The sequence below is a fragment of the Amblyomma mixtum genome, chromosome 1, assembly GCF_055824585.1.
Source record: "Amblyomma mixtum isolate Tamu chromosome 1, ASM5582458v1, whole genome shotgun sequence".
Classification (NCBI taxonomy): domain Eukaryota; kingdom Metazoa; phylum Arthropoda; class Arachnida; order Ixodida; family Ixodidae; genus Amblyomma; species Amblyomma mixtum.
The window spans coordinates 237,143,564-237,157,133 of NC_143012.1; the positions used below are offsets into that span (position 1 = coordinate 237,143,564).

General features: G+C 47.7%; 1 long non-coding RNA gene and 1 pseudogene across 1 annotated transcript in view; one reads left to right on the forward strand and one right to left on the reverse strand.

Annotated features, from left to right (window-relative positions):
- Positions 1–13,570, reverse strand: part of LOC149371295 (uncharacterized) — a 64,372-nt gene that overhangs the window by 18,904 nt on the left and 31,898 nt on the right. The gene's annotated exons all lie outside the window — the stretch shown is intronic.
- Positions 1,065–2,437, forward strand: LOC149371296 (uncharacterized; annotated as a pseudogene).

Sequence of the window (13,570 nt, forward strand, 5' to 3'; positions counted from 1 at the left end):
ACCGCATTGCACCCATGCGAGAGAGCGAATACCCTTTTCCTCGTGTAAGTCTGCCTACCAGCGTGTCTTTTCATCAAATGTAGAGTTTTGATCGTCTCTGTTGTTTTTCTGCTCGTCAGGTGTAAAACCGTTTCTGTGATATGCTAAGTTGGTTCGTCACTTTCGTCTCGATAGCCATTTCTTGATTTTTGTCCGGATGTCGCGCGGAATGCTGCAAGTAGCTCTACACGCTGGGGAGGTATGAATACCATGCAGAAATGATCGTGGTCGAGTGCGTCGCGGGGGCGCGAATTCGGGAAATGGGCAGCGCAAGCGTTCCAGACGACCAGTCGGCGGGCGAGAAAGGTGGCAGATTCGAGCGCGGTTTGGGACGTTCTTACTCCTTCCGTAATTTATTCCAGGGTATTTATTGTCCATCCCTAACTCTGGGAGACGGTGGGTGGATGTGCAGATGGGCAACCCTAGAGCTTGTTGTTGTTGTTGTAGACTACGACAGAATGGCACATACCCACTCTGGGGGATCGGCACCACGTCATAATTCCATCCACCTTTTCCTTTTCTTCTACCGCTTTAAAACGCTTAGCCGGGACGCCGGCGTATTCGCCAACTGCAGCCTGTACAGCCACATGGCTTGAAACCACGGTGAAATCACGGTGACTAAAGATTGTCACAACGGCTTACCTAAAAGGGATAATAAATCCTCTTAAACGGCGTTATATGCCACTAAGCATCACGATTTGCGACCTAAAAGGGAAAAAATGGGGAAAAAATGAAATTAAAAAAACAATAAAATTACAGTACAGACAGCGGAGTCGAACGGCCGACCTTCCATACGCAACACGTGGCTCTAATCCACTGCGCCATAGCGGCGATGTCAAGCCGTCGTTCTGAATGAATATTTATAACCAGCCTTAATGTGGCTGCTACCTGCCGGTGGGCGGCGCTGTCATCGCTGGCTGTACTGACTGCATTTGGCGAACACGCAGCCGGGACCACAAGTGGCAGGGCCATTCTAGACAAGCTCCATCTGAGTGGAGACAGAAGGAACAATTGCCAATATCGACATGCTCGGAGAAATCCAGGACAATATAATCGTACCACCATTACCTAGGAATATGCATTCAATTGATCCCTCAGCGTGCCGGGCCAAACGGGCAGAAGCGCTTGAGAAACGCTACCGCTCCTACAAAGACGAAGACGTGGTCTACGTGCATGCCGCTGATTTTGGTAAGAACAAGATGACCCTCGCGGTTGTCAATAATAAACAACTTCAAAAAATAAGTGCCTGTATACCCTCGGGTAATCGGGAGACTGCAGAGGAAGCTGACATAGCACTGGCTTGTGTAGGCACAAAAGCTAGGTATATCATCACTGACTCCAAAGTTGCCGTACTAAATTTCAGCACGGGGCGGGTCTCCCCCCTGAAGAAAACAATTCTAAGCCATCATGTAATAGACCGAAATATTACGCTAGTCTGGACACTAGCACATGCGTCACTGCCTGGTAACGAGACGGCCCACTAGTTCGCCCGAGGCTTTTCCTCCCGGGAGGACCACAGCTAGGTGGTCCTCACAGACAGTGATCACATGATGGCATAGAGAGAAATTACACAGAACTACCGTTCGCAAAGAGCTAGACTTCCTCCAGCGGATAGATTCTTAACCAGATGCCAAGCCATCAGGTGGCGCCGGATACAAACTTCCACATTTCCAAACCTAGCCCTCTGAATTCATGTATCCAGGGCAATTTTCATAAAAATGCGCAAACTGCGAACCTAGTGCCAATTTGGACCATACGCTATGGGAATGTCCTCATGCTTCCCGGGAGGGACGACACATAAAGTCGAAAGACAAATGGGAGGCCTTACTACTGAGCTCCGACCCGGTGACTCAGCTTCAGCTCGTCTGCCTGGCCGAAGCCGCAGCCGAGAGCCAAGACCTTTCGGCCGTCGTCTACGCGGGTAGTCCTCTAGCTAGTCTGTTTCTATTGGGCATTAAAAGTTTTCCTATCCTATCGAGCGCGATCCGAAGTATTTGTGCATGTGCGAAGACTTCATATCAGTTCTTGTGCATAAAGAGTGTAGGTTGTCAACAGCTTCCGGCTTCAAGTCCGTCCTCCACTCCTGGACTATGAAGCCCGCAGAAACGAAATTTCTTTGTCTGTTTCAGCTCGTGGCTTTAATGCACATGACTATTCGTGAAAAAAACGAAAGTCGAGGATTTTGGCTCTGCTGACTTTTCCACCGCTACAGCAAGTCCTCACAGTGATTTGACACGAGTCAGCGGTGTGAACATACGTTTCTATTTGATCACGATCTACTTGTGGTTCAGTGGTGCCAGTCCTCGAATTCATCAAAAGCATGCTACGTTTAGTTGGATTTTCACTCGCAAGTTAACCGTCGCTTTTTTCCTCCTCAGAGAAAGATGGACGCAGCTGAAGCAACACTTTGCAGACTGTGTCTTAAATCGTTCCTCGCTTCTTTTCACTGAGCATGTGCAGCTAGCGAAAGGGTGGCCACTGAAACGCCGCACATTTCAGAACTTCATCCATTGGCATCTTAGATTCATGAAACTCCAGTACCCTAGATTTCAGTTTGAAAGTTTGCTGAGCTTCGAGTTCAATCTGGTGCTCATTTTCTGACACACTCCCTTGGGTAGCCGACTAGCAAGCCCGCTTTGTTAAAGGAATTTCACAACAGCCTTTACTTTCAGCAGTTGTTCACGCAAGTCAGGAAGCCGTTGAGCGAGAGCCTTCATAAAAATTCCTCCGGAGAAAAGGATTTAATATATGGGTACTACAATTCAACCTCAAGCAAAGCTTCACAGGTCATTAATATTGCTCGCTCCTTGACAGGCAAAAATCACCACATTATTTAGCCTACAAATCTTCGTGAATTCGCTTCCTTGCGAACTTGTGCATAATTTGTTGGCGTTCTCAGCCACCCTTTTTCTTCTGTGGGATAAAATCGCTGGTCAATAGTACTAGGTAAAAACAAATAACAGGTCCTGCTTACAGCTTCTATTCGACTTACAGGACGAAGACAAGTCCCCTTGTCGAAACGCTGGCTCAAGCAACCTGAGGTTTTCCCCTCCCTTGTTCATTTTGTGGTCGCCAAGGATCATCTACCACACCCTCTCTCTACCAGGAAATCTCTAGGACACGCTGGACACATAAAACAGCCTTTTAAAGTGCGAGCTTCAAAACCAACATGCGATTTGCAGGTTCCTATACAGATGAAGTCAAGAACACCTTAAAAATGAAAATATTGCCACACTGCTGACACTCTGCCGGCGCCACCTGGTGGCCGAACATTGTCTCCCAGCGCGTGGCCGAGCGTCCTCTTTGTCTCGCATGAGCTCGGCGGTTCGGCGAGCCTCGTCCTAGAAAACGGCTGTGCGTCCCGCTTCCTGCTGCGTTTGTCGGTGACAGTGTGGCATTCAGTAAACTTCGGCACTATTTCCAAAAGTGACAGGCTGCTTTCTTTTACTCATTTTTACTTCTACAGACCCGTTATTCCTAATTATGCATCTGGTTAGTTCTTACCTCGATTCGAGTGGCACCGTATGCTTTATTTCTTTTTTGCCTGACTGTTCTATCACCATACATATACTTATATAATTTCTATCAGAAGAGTGAAACTGTAATTATCACTCTTTTTTGGTGCTAAATTTTACAGTGATTCCGCGTGTTGCATTTCCTATCGGAGAGGGAAATTTCAAATGTGACCGTTCGTTGCAATTTTTATATTAAAAAAAAAAACTAGCAGTGCCGCTGTGAAGCTGGTCAGTGCACGGGAAGCCTGCGGCTTTGTGAAGCTGTCGCTGATAACAGCTTTTAATGCTGGCCTCCGGTGTCGAGTATGCTTTGCGTTGAACGAATAAAAGCATTATTGATTGCGAGCAGCAGCTCGCAGCTGTGCCGGCTCGCTACAAGCGGACGAGGCGGAGAGTGTATACAGCTTTACTAATGCGCCTAGTCTGGGGCCTTTACCACATTCACGCACGCAACGCACACACTTTCTCGCTCACGCGCTCGGTTGCTGGGCCGGAGGACGCGTGCGAGACTTGAGCGAGCGGCATGGGTATTTCCCGCAGACGAAACGCAAAAAAACCGGCTTCGGCCGCGAGGAGTATCTGTTCTCGCTTCGGCGAGCGCGGCTTCGGCCGCTTCTTTTTGAGCAGCGTCCGCTCCGGCGGACGCTGTTGTTGCTGCGACGCGCGTCTTTTCTTTCCTTTTTCTCTTTCCTCTGATCTTTTAACTCTCCTCTATCTGCACGTGGCAGCGGTGGTGGCTTGGCTCGAGCCAGTAGCAGGCCCGTGCAATTTCCTCTTCATCCTTCTCTCAGTCACAACAACAACAAAAAAACCGAGTTCTCTACTGGAGCTCTCTTCTTCCTTTCTTTCTTTCTCTCTTTCTTTCCTTCTTTCTTTCTTCCTTTCTTTCTTTCTTTCTTTCTCCGTTTCCCTCTTTCTTTCTTCCTTTCTTTCCTCCTTTCTTTCTTTCTTTCTTTCTTTGTTTCTTCCTCTTTCTTCCTTCCTCTTTCTTTCCTTCTTTCTTTCTCCCATTCTTTCTTCCTTTCTTTCTTTCTTGTTCAACTCCCATCCTCACGGCACGGTTGTGTCCGTCGAGACGGACAGACGTACACCGTTCAGACGGACACCGTAACCGTGCCGTGAGGATGGGAGTTGAACAAGAAAGGAAGAAAGAAAGGCAGAAAGAAAGAAGGAAAGAAAAAGGAAGGAAGAAAGAAAGAAGGAAAGAAAGAAATAAATAAAGAAAGAAAGAAACGGAGAAAGAAAGAAAGAAAGAAGGAAAGAAAGAGAGAAAGAAAGAAAGGAAGAAGAGAGCTCCAGTAGAGAACTCGGTTTTTTTGCGTTTCGTCTGCGGGAAATACCCATGCCGCTCGCTCAAGTCTCGCACGCGTCCTCCGGCCCAGCAACCGAGCGCGTGAGCGAGAAAGTGTGTGCGTTGCGTGCGTGAATGTGGTAAAGGCCCCAGACTAGGCGCATTAGTAAAGCTGTATACACTCTCCGCCTCGTCCGCCCGTAGCGAGCCGGCGCAGCTGCGAGCTGCTGCTCGCAATCAATAATGCTTTTATTCGTTCAACGCAAAGCATACTCGACACCGGAGGCCAGCATTAAAAGCTGTTATCAGCGACAGCTTCACAAAGCCGCAGGCTTCCCGTGCACTGACCAGCTTCACAGCGGCACTGCTAGTTTTTTTTTTAATATAAAAATTGCAACGAACGGTCACATTTGAAATTTCCCTCTCCGATAGGAAATGCAACACGCGGAATCACTGTAAAATTTAGCACCAAAAAAGAGTGATAATTACAGTTTCACTCTTCTGATAGAAATTATATAAGTATATGTATGGTGATAGAACAGTCAGGCAAAAAAGAAATAAAGCATACGGTGCCACTCGAATCGAGGTAAGAACTAACCAGATGCATAATTAGGAATAACGGGTCTGTAGAAGTAAAAATGAGTAAAAGAAAGCAGCCTGTCACTTTTGGAAATAGTGCCGAAGTTTACTGAATGCCACACTGTCACCGACAAACGCAGCAGGAAGCGGGACGCACAGCCGTTTTCTAGGACGAGGCTCGCCGAACCGCCGAGCTCATGCGAGACAAAGAAGATGCTCGGCCACGCGCTGGGAGACAATGTTCGGCCACCAGGTGGCGCCGGCAGAGTGTCAGCAGTGTGGCAATATTTTCATTTTTAAGGTGTTCTTGACTTCATCTGTATAGGAACCTGCAAATCGCATGTTGGTTTTGAAGCTCGCATTTTAAAAGGCTGTGTTATGTGTCCAGCGTGTCCTAGAGATTTCCTGTAAGTCGAATAGAAGCTTTAACCAGGACCTGTTATTTGTTTTTACCTAGTACTATTCACCAGCGATTTTAACCCACAGAAGAAAAAGGGTGGCTGCGAACGCCAACAAATTATGCACAAGTTCGCAAGGAAGGGTATTCACGAAGATTTGTAGGCTAAATAATGTGGTGATTTTTGCCTGTCGAGGAGCGAGCAATATTTATGACCTGTGAAGCCCTGCTTGAGGTTGAATTGCAGAGCCCATATATTAAATGCTATTCTCCGGAGGAATTTTTATCAAAGTTCTCGCTCAACGGCTTCCTGACTTGCGTGAACATCTGCTGAAAGTAAAGGCTGTTGTGAAATTCTTTTAAGAAAGCGGGCTTGCTAGTCCGCTACCCCAGGGAGTGTGTCAGGAAATGAGCACCTGATTGAACTCGAAGCTTGCGATGATAAAGTCGCCTTCGAAACAGTACGACGCCATAGTAAGACTTTTGGATGAGTGAGGTGACGAACTGATGGGGGAGGACAGTGCTGAAGGAAATCACTGAGTGAGGTCTTGGAGCCGTTAAAGGAGGCCAATGACAAACTCGGGAGGGAGGGGACAAACAAGTTGCTTTGCTTCTGCACTGTACTCTACAAAACTGAAAAATATCTTGCGACTATTTCTTTAAACAGACAGCTCAGCAAACTCCAAACTGAAATTTAGGGTACTGGAGTTTCATGAAGCTAAAATGCCAATGGATGAACTTCACAAATGTGCGGCGTTTCTGTGGCCACCCTGTCGCCAGCTGCGCATGCTCAGTGAAAACAAGCGAGGAACGATTTAAGGCACAGCTTGAAGTCCGTCCTTCACTCCTGGACTATGAAGCCGGAAGATGTTGACAACCTACACTCTTTATGCACAAGAACTGATATGAAGTCTTCGCACATGCACAAATACTTCGGATCGCGCTCGATAGGATAGAAAAACTTTTAATGTCCAATAGAAACAGAGTAGCTAGAGGACTACCCGCGTAGACGACGGCCGAAAGGTCTTGGCTCTCGGCTGCGGCTTCGGCCAGTCAGACGAGCTGTAGCTGAGTCTCCGGGTCGGAGCTCAGTAGTAAGGCCTCCCATTGGTCTTTCAGAATCAGAATCAGAATCAGAATCAGAATCAGAATCAGTCTTTATTTCTTGATACATGTTATGTGTCGTCCCTCCCGGGAAGCACGAGGACATTCCCATATACCATGTGGTCCAAGGTGGCCCTAAGGTCGCAGTTTGCGCATTTTTCTGAAAATTGCCCTGGGTACATGACTTCAGAGGGCCAGGTTTGTAAAGGTGTAAGTTTGTAACCGGCGCCAGCTGATGGTTTGGTATCTGGTTAAGAATCTATCCGCTGGAGGAAGTCTAGCTCTCTGCGAACGGTAGTGCTGTGTAATTTCTCTGTGACCCTCCAACAACCTCGCTCAGGTCCACCCGGAAGGAAAAGACTCGGGCAAACTAGTGGGCCTTCTCTTTAGCATGGAGTGGCGCATGTGCTGGCGTCCAGACTAGCATAATATTTCGGTCTATTACATGATGGCTTAGAATTGTATTCTTCAGAGGGGAGACCCGACCCCTGCTGAAATTTAGTATGGCAAATTTGGAGTCACTGATGACATACCCAACTTTTGTGCCTATACTAGCCAGTGCTATGTCAGCTTCCTCTGCAGTCTCTGGATTACCCGAGAGTATACTGGCACTTATTTCTGAAGTTGTTTATTATTGACTACAGTGAGGGTCATCTTGTTCTTACCAAAATCAGCGGCATCCACGTTGACCACGTCCTCGTCTTTGTAGGAGCGGTAGCGTTTCTCAAGCGCTTCTGCCCGTTTGGTCCGGCGCGCTGAAGGATCAATAGAATGCATATTCCTGGGTAATGGTGGTACGTTTATATTGTCCTGGATTTCTCCGAGCATGTCGACTTTGGCAGTTGTTCTGCTGTCTCCACTCAGATGGAGCTTGTCTAGAATGGCCCAGCCGCTTTTGGTCCCGGCTAAGCGTTTTAAAGCGGCAGACGAAAAGGAAAAGGTAGATGGAATTATGAGGTAGTCCAAGAAACAAGCTCTAGGGTTGCCCATCCGCACATCCACCCACCGTCTCCCAGAGTTAGGGATGTACAATAAATACCCTGGAATAAATTACGGAAGCAGTAAGAACGTCCCCAATCCCGCTCGAATCTGCCATCTTTCTCGCCCGCCGACTGGTCGTCTGGAACGCTTGCGCTGCCCATTTCCCGAATTCGCGCCCCCGCGACGCACTCGACCACGATCATTTCTCCATGGTATTCATACCTCTCCAGCGTGTAGAGCTACGTGCAGCATTCCGCGCGACATCCGGACATGGCTATCGAGACGAAAGTAACAACTACGAACCAACTTAGCATATCACAGAAACGGTTTTACACCTGACAAGCAGAAAAACAACAGAGACGATCAAAACTCTACATTTGATGAAAAGACACGCTGGTAGGCAGACTTACTCGAGGAAAAGGGTATTCGTTCTCTCTCGCAGAGGAGCAATGGGGTGCTCACCTAAGGCGCCGTCACTGCTGCGCGCAGTAAGAAGAAACACAAACACAGGGGCTCTTTGCGGTAGGGTCGTCTGCAGTTGAGAGCGAGCAAGGACAAGCCGTTTACTCGATGCAGCGAGGTTGAAACGCACTTTCACTGTTTCGAGTCTTTGTCAGCATCAAGAAAATCCAGACGGCGCCGTACACGCTGAACTCCGTCAGTTGGCTCTGGAGAAATGTCCTCTGTGCCCGGGGTGGAGCTCTAAGGCCATCACCATGCCCGTGGGGTTCCTCTATGTCAGAGAACTGCAGACGACGCCGGACGCGCCCAGCTGCCTTGATCCGCTCACGAGAAAGATAGTCCTGTCCCCTTTGACGGGCCCTCTGCCAGATCAGTAACTGTGGAATCCGTTCTACTACGTTGTTGTCACGCGTAACGTCGTCGTGATGCTCCAGCGGTTGATCTGCGTGCGCCATTAAGTGCTGCCGGCCAGCGCGACGCCTTTCGACACGTCTGTGTGCACCGCGGTCCTTCGCCGAGAGCGCACCACGGACAAAGACACAGGGAGCAAAGAGAAGGGGCGACGCTTTGGAGGCGCGCGAATGCCTGCGACATCGCTGCAGGCCATTTTTTATTTCTGTTATTTTGCTATTGATGGCTGCATAGGCACTCCTTGCCGGAACGGGTACGCTGGCCGGGAAAAAAAGAAACAATTAAGAAAGGTAAGTGAAAAAGGTAGCGACTCTTCGGCGCTGCGCGGACGCGTGTGACTTCGCGACCGTCATTTTTTATTTGTTTTCTTTTGCTGTTGGCGGCAGCATTAGCCACCTGTTTGTTACGGGCGGTTGCCGGAACGTGTACGCTGGCCGGAAAAAAAAAAGAGGAACATATAACGGAGGCAAGGGGAAAGGTATCTGAGGTAGATGAAGTCTAAAATTTTGATACGTGGATTGTTTGACACAGTCAAACATTAAAAGGCTGATTTCGTTTATTGTTACGATTGGCCAGCGGAGTAATACAGGGCGCTGCGGAACACGGTCCAGTGTTAGCAACTGCTGTTTTTTTTTTCTTTTTTAAGTTGTATCCTACTATATCACTGCCGCTTGCAGACGACAGTGGGTAAGGAGAGAGAAAATGAGAACGACGATTAAAAGACGCACGTCGCAGCCACTGTGTGCGTAGAAGCGGCAGCGGTCACTACGTGCAAGCCATCCCAGCTGGTCCACCCCCTTCCCTCTCCCGCACCTTTTGTCTGCACGCCGATATTGCAACCTCGCCTACTGAGCGAGCGGCTAACCCAGCTGCGGCTGCTGTGTTCGCCTCTCCTGATCTCCCCGCCTACGTCACCCAGCCCGCGCGCAGCTGCGTCGGCCAAAATTTAACAATAATCGCGTCGGCGCGCGTCTGTTGAAGCTCATTTGTCATTCTCATTGTTTGCGTGTTTTTCTTTTATGTTCTCGCCTTTTCTCTTTGGCACCTCTAATGTGATTCAATTAAAGCCCCCTTTTACCGGCAAACAAGCTCGCGCGATGTATTGTCACGCCTCTGTGCTCGTCCCGATGACTTAGGACAGATTGCCAGCGTTACCATGCCACATTTTATTTTTGCGAGTAGTTTTTGTGGTTTATAAATTTCCACCTTTGGCATTTGCAGGCGCAGGCTTTGACTCTTCCCGCATTTATTCCTTAATTTGTTTTGACACATGCCAGTATTTAAGGCACGAGGCTCTATAAGAGGCAGAGAGAACGTGTGTTTCAATTCGCGTCCAGGATCACGGAACGACTTCGCAACCTTTATTTCCCTTCGACTGTTGTTCCTTTCTCATACTTTCCAAAATTACTATAATTTTCTTGACTTTCAGTCTTCAGACCACTGAGTGGGCTTTGAGTGTACGGGTCTAACTACGCGGTGCGATACTTCCACAAAGTTGCTTAGTGCGGAAACGTGGGGGGGGGGGGGGGGGGGGGGGAGGAGAAGAGGGAGAGATGGCAACGGTTGCTACTGTGGGCTTGTCACTCGTGTTTGAAATTTTTCACGGGACGATGAAAACGGCACTTGATTTGCAGGGAGAACATTTTTATACCAAAATGAAAGCAATATGATATCATATATTCAGAGGAGGTTTTCTATCCTCTCAGCGTTTTTTTTGCCGATATAATTTGCAGACCGCGTGCGTTTCTGAAAGGCAATTTTGATTTAGGCTTACTTTGAAAAACTTGATGCACCAGATATTTACAATGTTACTTTAAGCAGCATGCTTCCACAGCCGTTGGATAGAGCGATTGGGGAAGCCAACGGTGCCCTGGACTGAGGACAGCGACTACACCAGTCCTCACTAACCCCTGAGGCCAATAAAGTATTTAATCAGCATCACCCAGGAACGTGAGTAATGCCGCATTCGCGCTCTTGCTAAAGCACCTGCTAAAGCTGTCTTCGTTGTGAGCATCAGGATGCGTCGCAAAACTTCAGCTTGATATTGACAAAAGCTCTACAGCGCAAGCGGCATAAGAAATGTTTTCCGCTCTTGGACAGTTCCTTTTGGTGTACTATTAGCGCGTCCCTCAAGCTAGGTATACCTTAGTAGCAGCGGCATTCAATTACTAAGCAAGAGTTAAACGGATCTCTATCGAAGCGCCAGGCAGAAATTTCGATTGAGGCGCAATGGAAAAAATGTTTCTATGGTCAAATTTTGATGCATGGAAAAAAAAAAACACATATGGTCGAAAGTAATTTCGAAAACTCTACTACACGAATCGAATTAAAATTCAGGGCAGGAATTGGTGACCTTTGTTGAACGTTCACGTGGATACCGTAGTGTGGTGACTGAAGATTTTTTTGACTCATAACTGGCTTGGAAGAGGGCATGCATTTTCTGTTCATTCTTGAAGCGACCTCTTCTACAATAGCGCCCGCACGGAACAGCGACAACCAACTGATCGTTTCAGCCTTCCAGAGTGACACAGCCTTTGAAGCTCGACGTGCTGCAGTAATGTGCGGGTACGTTGGCTGCACCAGGAAGTTCATACACACCCAAGCTGCCGCCCAAAATATATAGACAAAATGACACATACACAGCACGTTCCTGAAGCTCAAAACTAGATTTTCTATTCTCTGACATTACCACCATATGGAATCGGTGCCATTCAGCAATATGTAGGCATTTTCCTCGGTTTACCCAATGCAGCACAGGACTCATTAATCAGACACGTAAAGCCTGATTACAAACATTATAACTTAACATGCTGTCACCTGTCAATCGTTAAGGAAACGCGTCGATGTGGAAACGCTTACCTTTAGCGCAACAACGGCACATTTCTGGACGTTATCGTGCGTACATGCATGACATGTGTTATATTAAAAATAGTTTAATGCTACGTAAAAGTTCAACACAGTCTCAGAGAACGCTGCGTAGAGTTCAAAGCGAAATGTTACTTCTGTCGAAGATGTGCGCGTATGCAAGTGCAGTTTTGATGCATCGGACGGCATTCACCTCTTCAAAAAATATGCCTGAGGTGTTTCAGGGAAGCTGGCCACTAATTCCTAAAAATAGGGTTTTTGACTTAAAGACGGGCCTTTTGGGGAATAGTAATAATACCAGTGTTGGTGGACGTCAGAAAACAGGCGAATGACGCGAAGTTGTTAAGTCATTAACTAAATTATAATAGTTGACTTTTTAACTATTACCGACTGGATTTATAGCCACATTTATAGCTGGATTGATAGATTTATAGCCGGCCGTTAGTAAAAGTCATATTAGTTTTTCGAATTCTGAAAACGGAGTTACCCTCGCCGCTGTGGCTCGACTAATTTGAGCCATATTCCTCGCGCCATTCGAAAACCGCGTGCTTTGACGGCGGAGAGCGGCGTCAATAAAATCCCAACACTCCGTTACGCACGTACAACATTCCCTGCCCCATCCGCGACGGAGAAGCGAAATGGTGAAAAGCGGGGAACAGCTTGAATAAACTCGGCGTATTGGCAGCCTTGCAATCAAGTTGAGCGTTTGCCTTTATGTGCGTGTCCTCTTGTCGTCCTTGTTTCTGCCGTGCCCTTCTTCGCATAGCCGGTAGCCCACACCTTTGCTTCTTTTTCGCTTCTGTCTTTGGCACGGTAATGCAGAAAGTACCTACAGATTGAGGAGTATAGTCACAGTGTGTTGTGTTGCCTTAGTGACACGGCACATACCAGCGACCTGGGGTATAGGCCTGAGGGATACGTCACGATTCTGTGAGGAGGGCCAAGAGAAGACTGTAAACTGTTGCCATGCTAATGGATATGCTTTGGGTAATTAGTATGTGGTTGTTTGTTTGTTTTGTTTTGTTGGGGCTTAACGTCCCAAAGTAACTCAGGCTATGAGGGACGCCGTAGTGAAGGGCTCCGGACATTCCGACCACCTGGGGTTCTTTAACGTGTACTGACATGGCACGATTAGAATGACCCAGCGTATATCTCATCACCATCATCAGCCTGACTACGTCCACTGCAGGGCAGAGGCCTCTCCCATGTCTCTCCAATTAACCCTGTCCTTCGCCAGCTGCGGCCACCGTATACCTCCGCAAACTTCGTAATCACATCTGCCCACCTAACTTTCTCCCGCCCCCTGCTGTTGTTGTTGTTGTTGTCCTCTAGATAATGGCGCGTACCCACTACGGGGGATTGGCCAAGACACAGGCGGCAACTGATAGGTGTACAAAATGTTAAACAAGAAAATAATGGTTATGAAAAATAAAATAATTATGATATTAATAGCAATTAGGAAATAAATGAAAGGATCTCAGATGTGTAATTGAAACAGTCTAAACAAATGCTGTGAGATCGGTGACTGAAATAGAGAACGGGGCTAAATATTCCACGTTTCAGAAAGCTTTCGTTCCAGAGGAATATTGATCATGAGAAAGAGCAGAGTTTAAGACGGCAGCCGTTTAGTGTCTGTAAGGAAGTTTTGCATGGCGGAGAGCACATTCCAGTTGCTGTGCCCAAGGGAGGAAGCCCCAAGAGACAGAGCAACCCCGGCAGACAGACTTAGACCAAGCTGTCGTAACGGAAGCTCCAGCAGGCGGCTCCGTAAAGAGGAGAAACGGCGGCAGGTCAACAAGAAATGATCTATCGTTTCGGGTTCTCCGCAGAACGGGCACAATGGGGAGACCGCCAGACCAGATCAATAAAGGTAGAAGTTTAAGTGAGGCACGCGACAACGTAGACGCGTGAAGGAAACCTCAAACT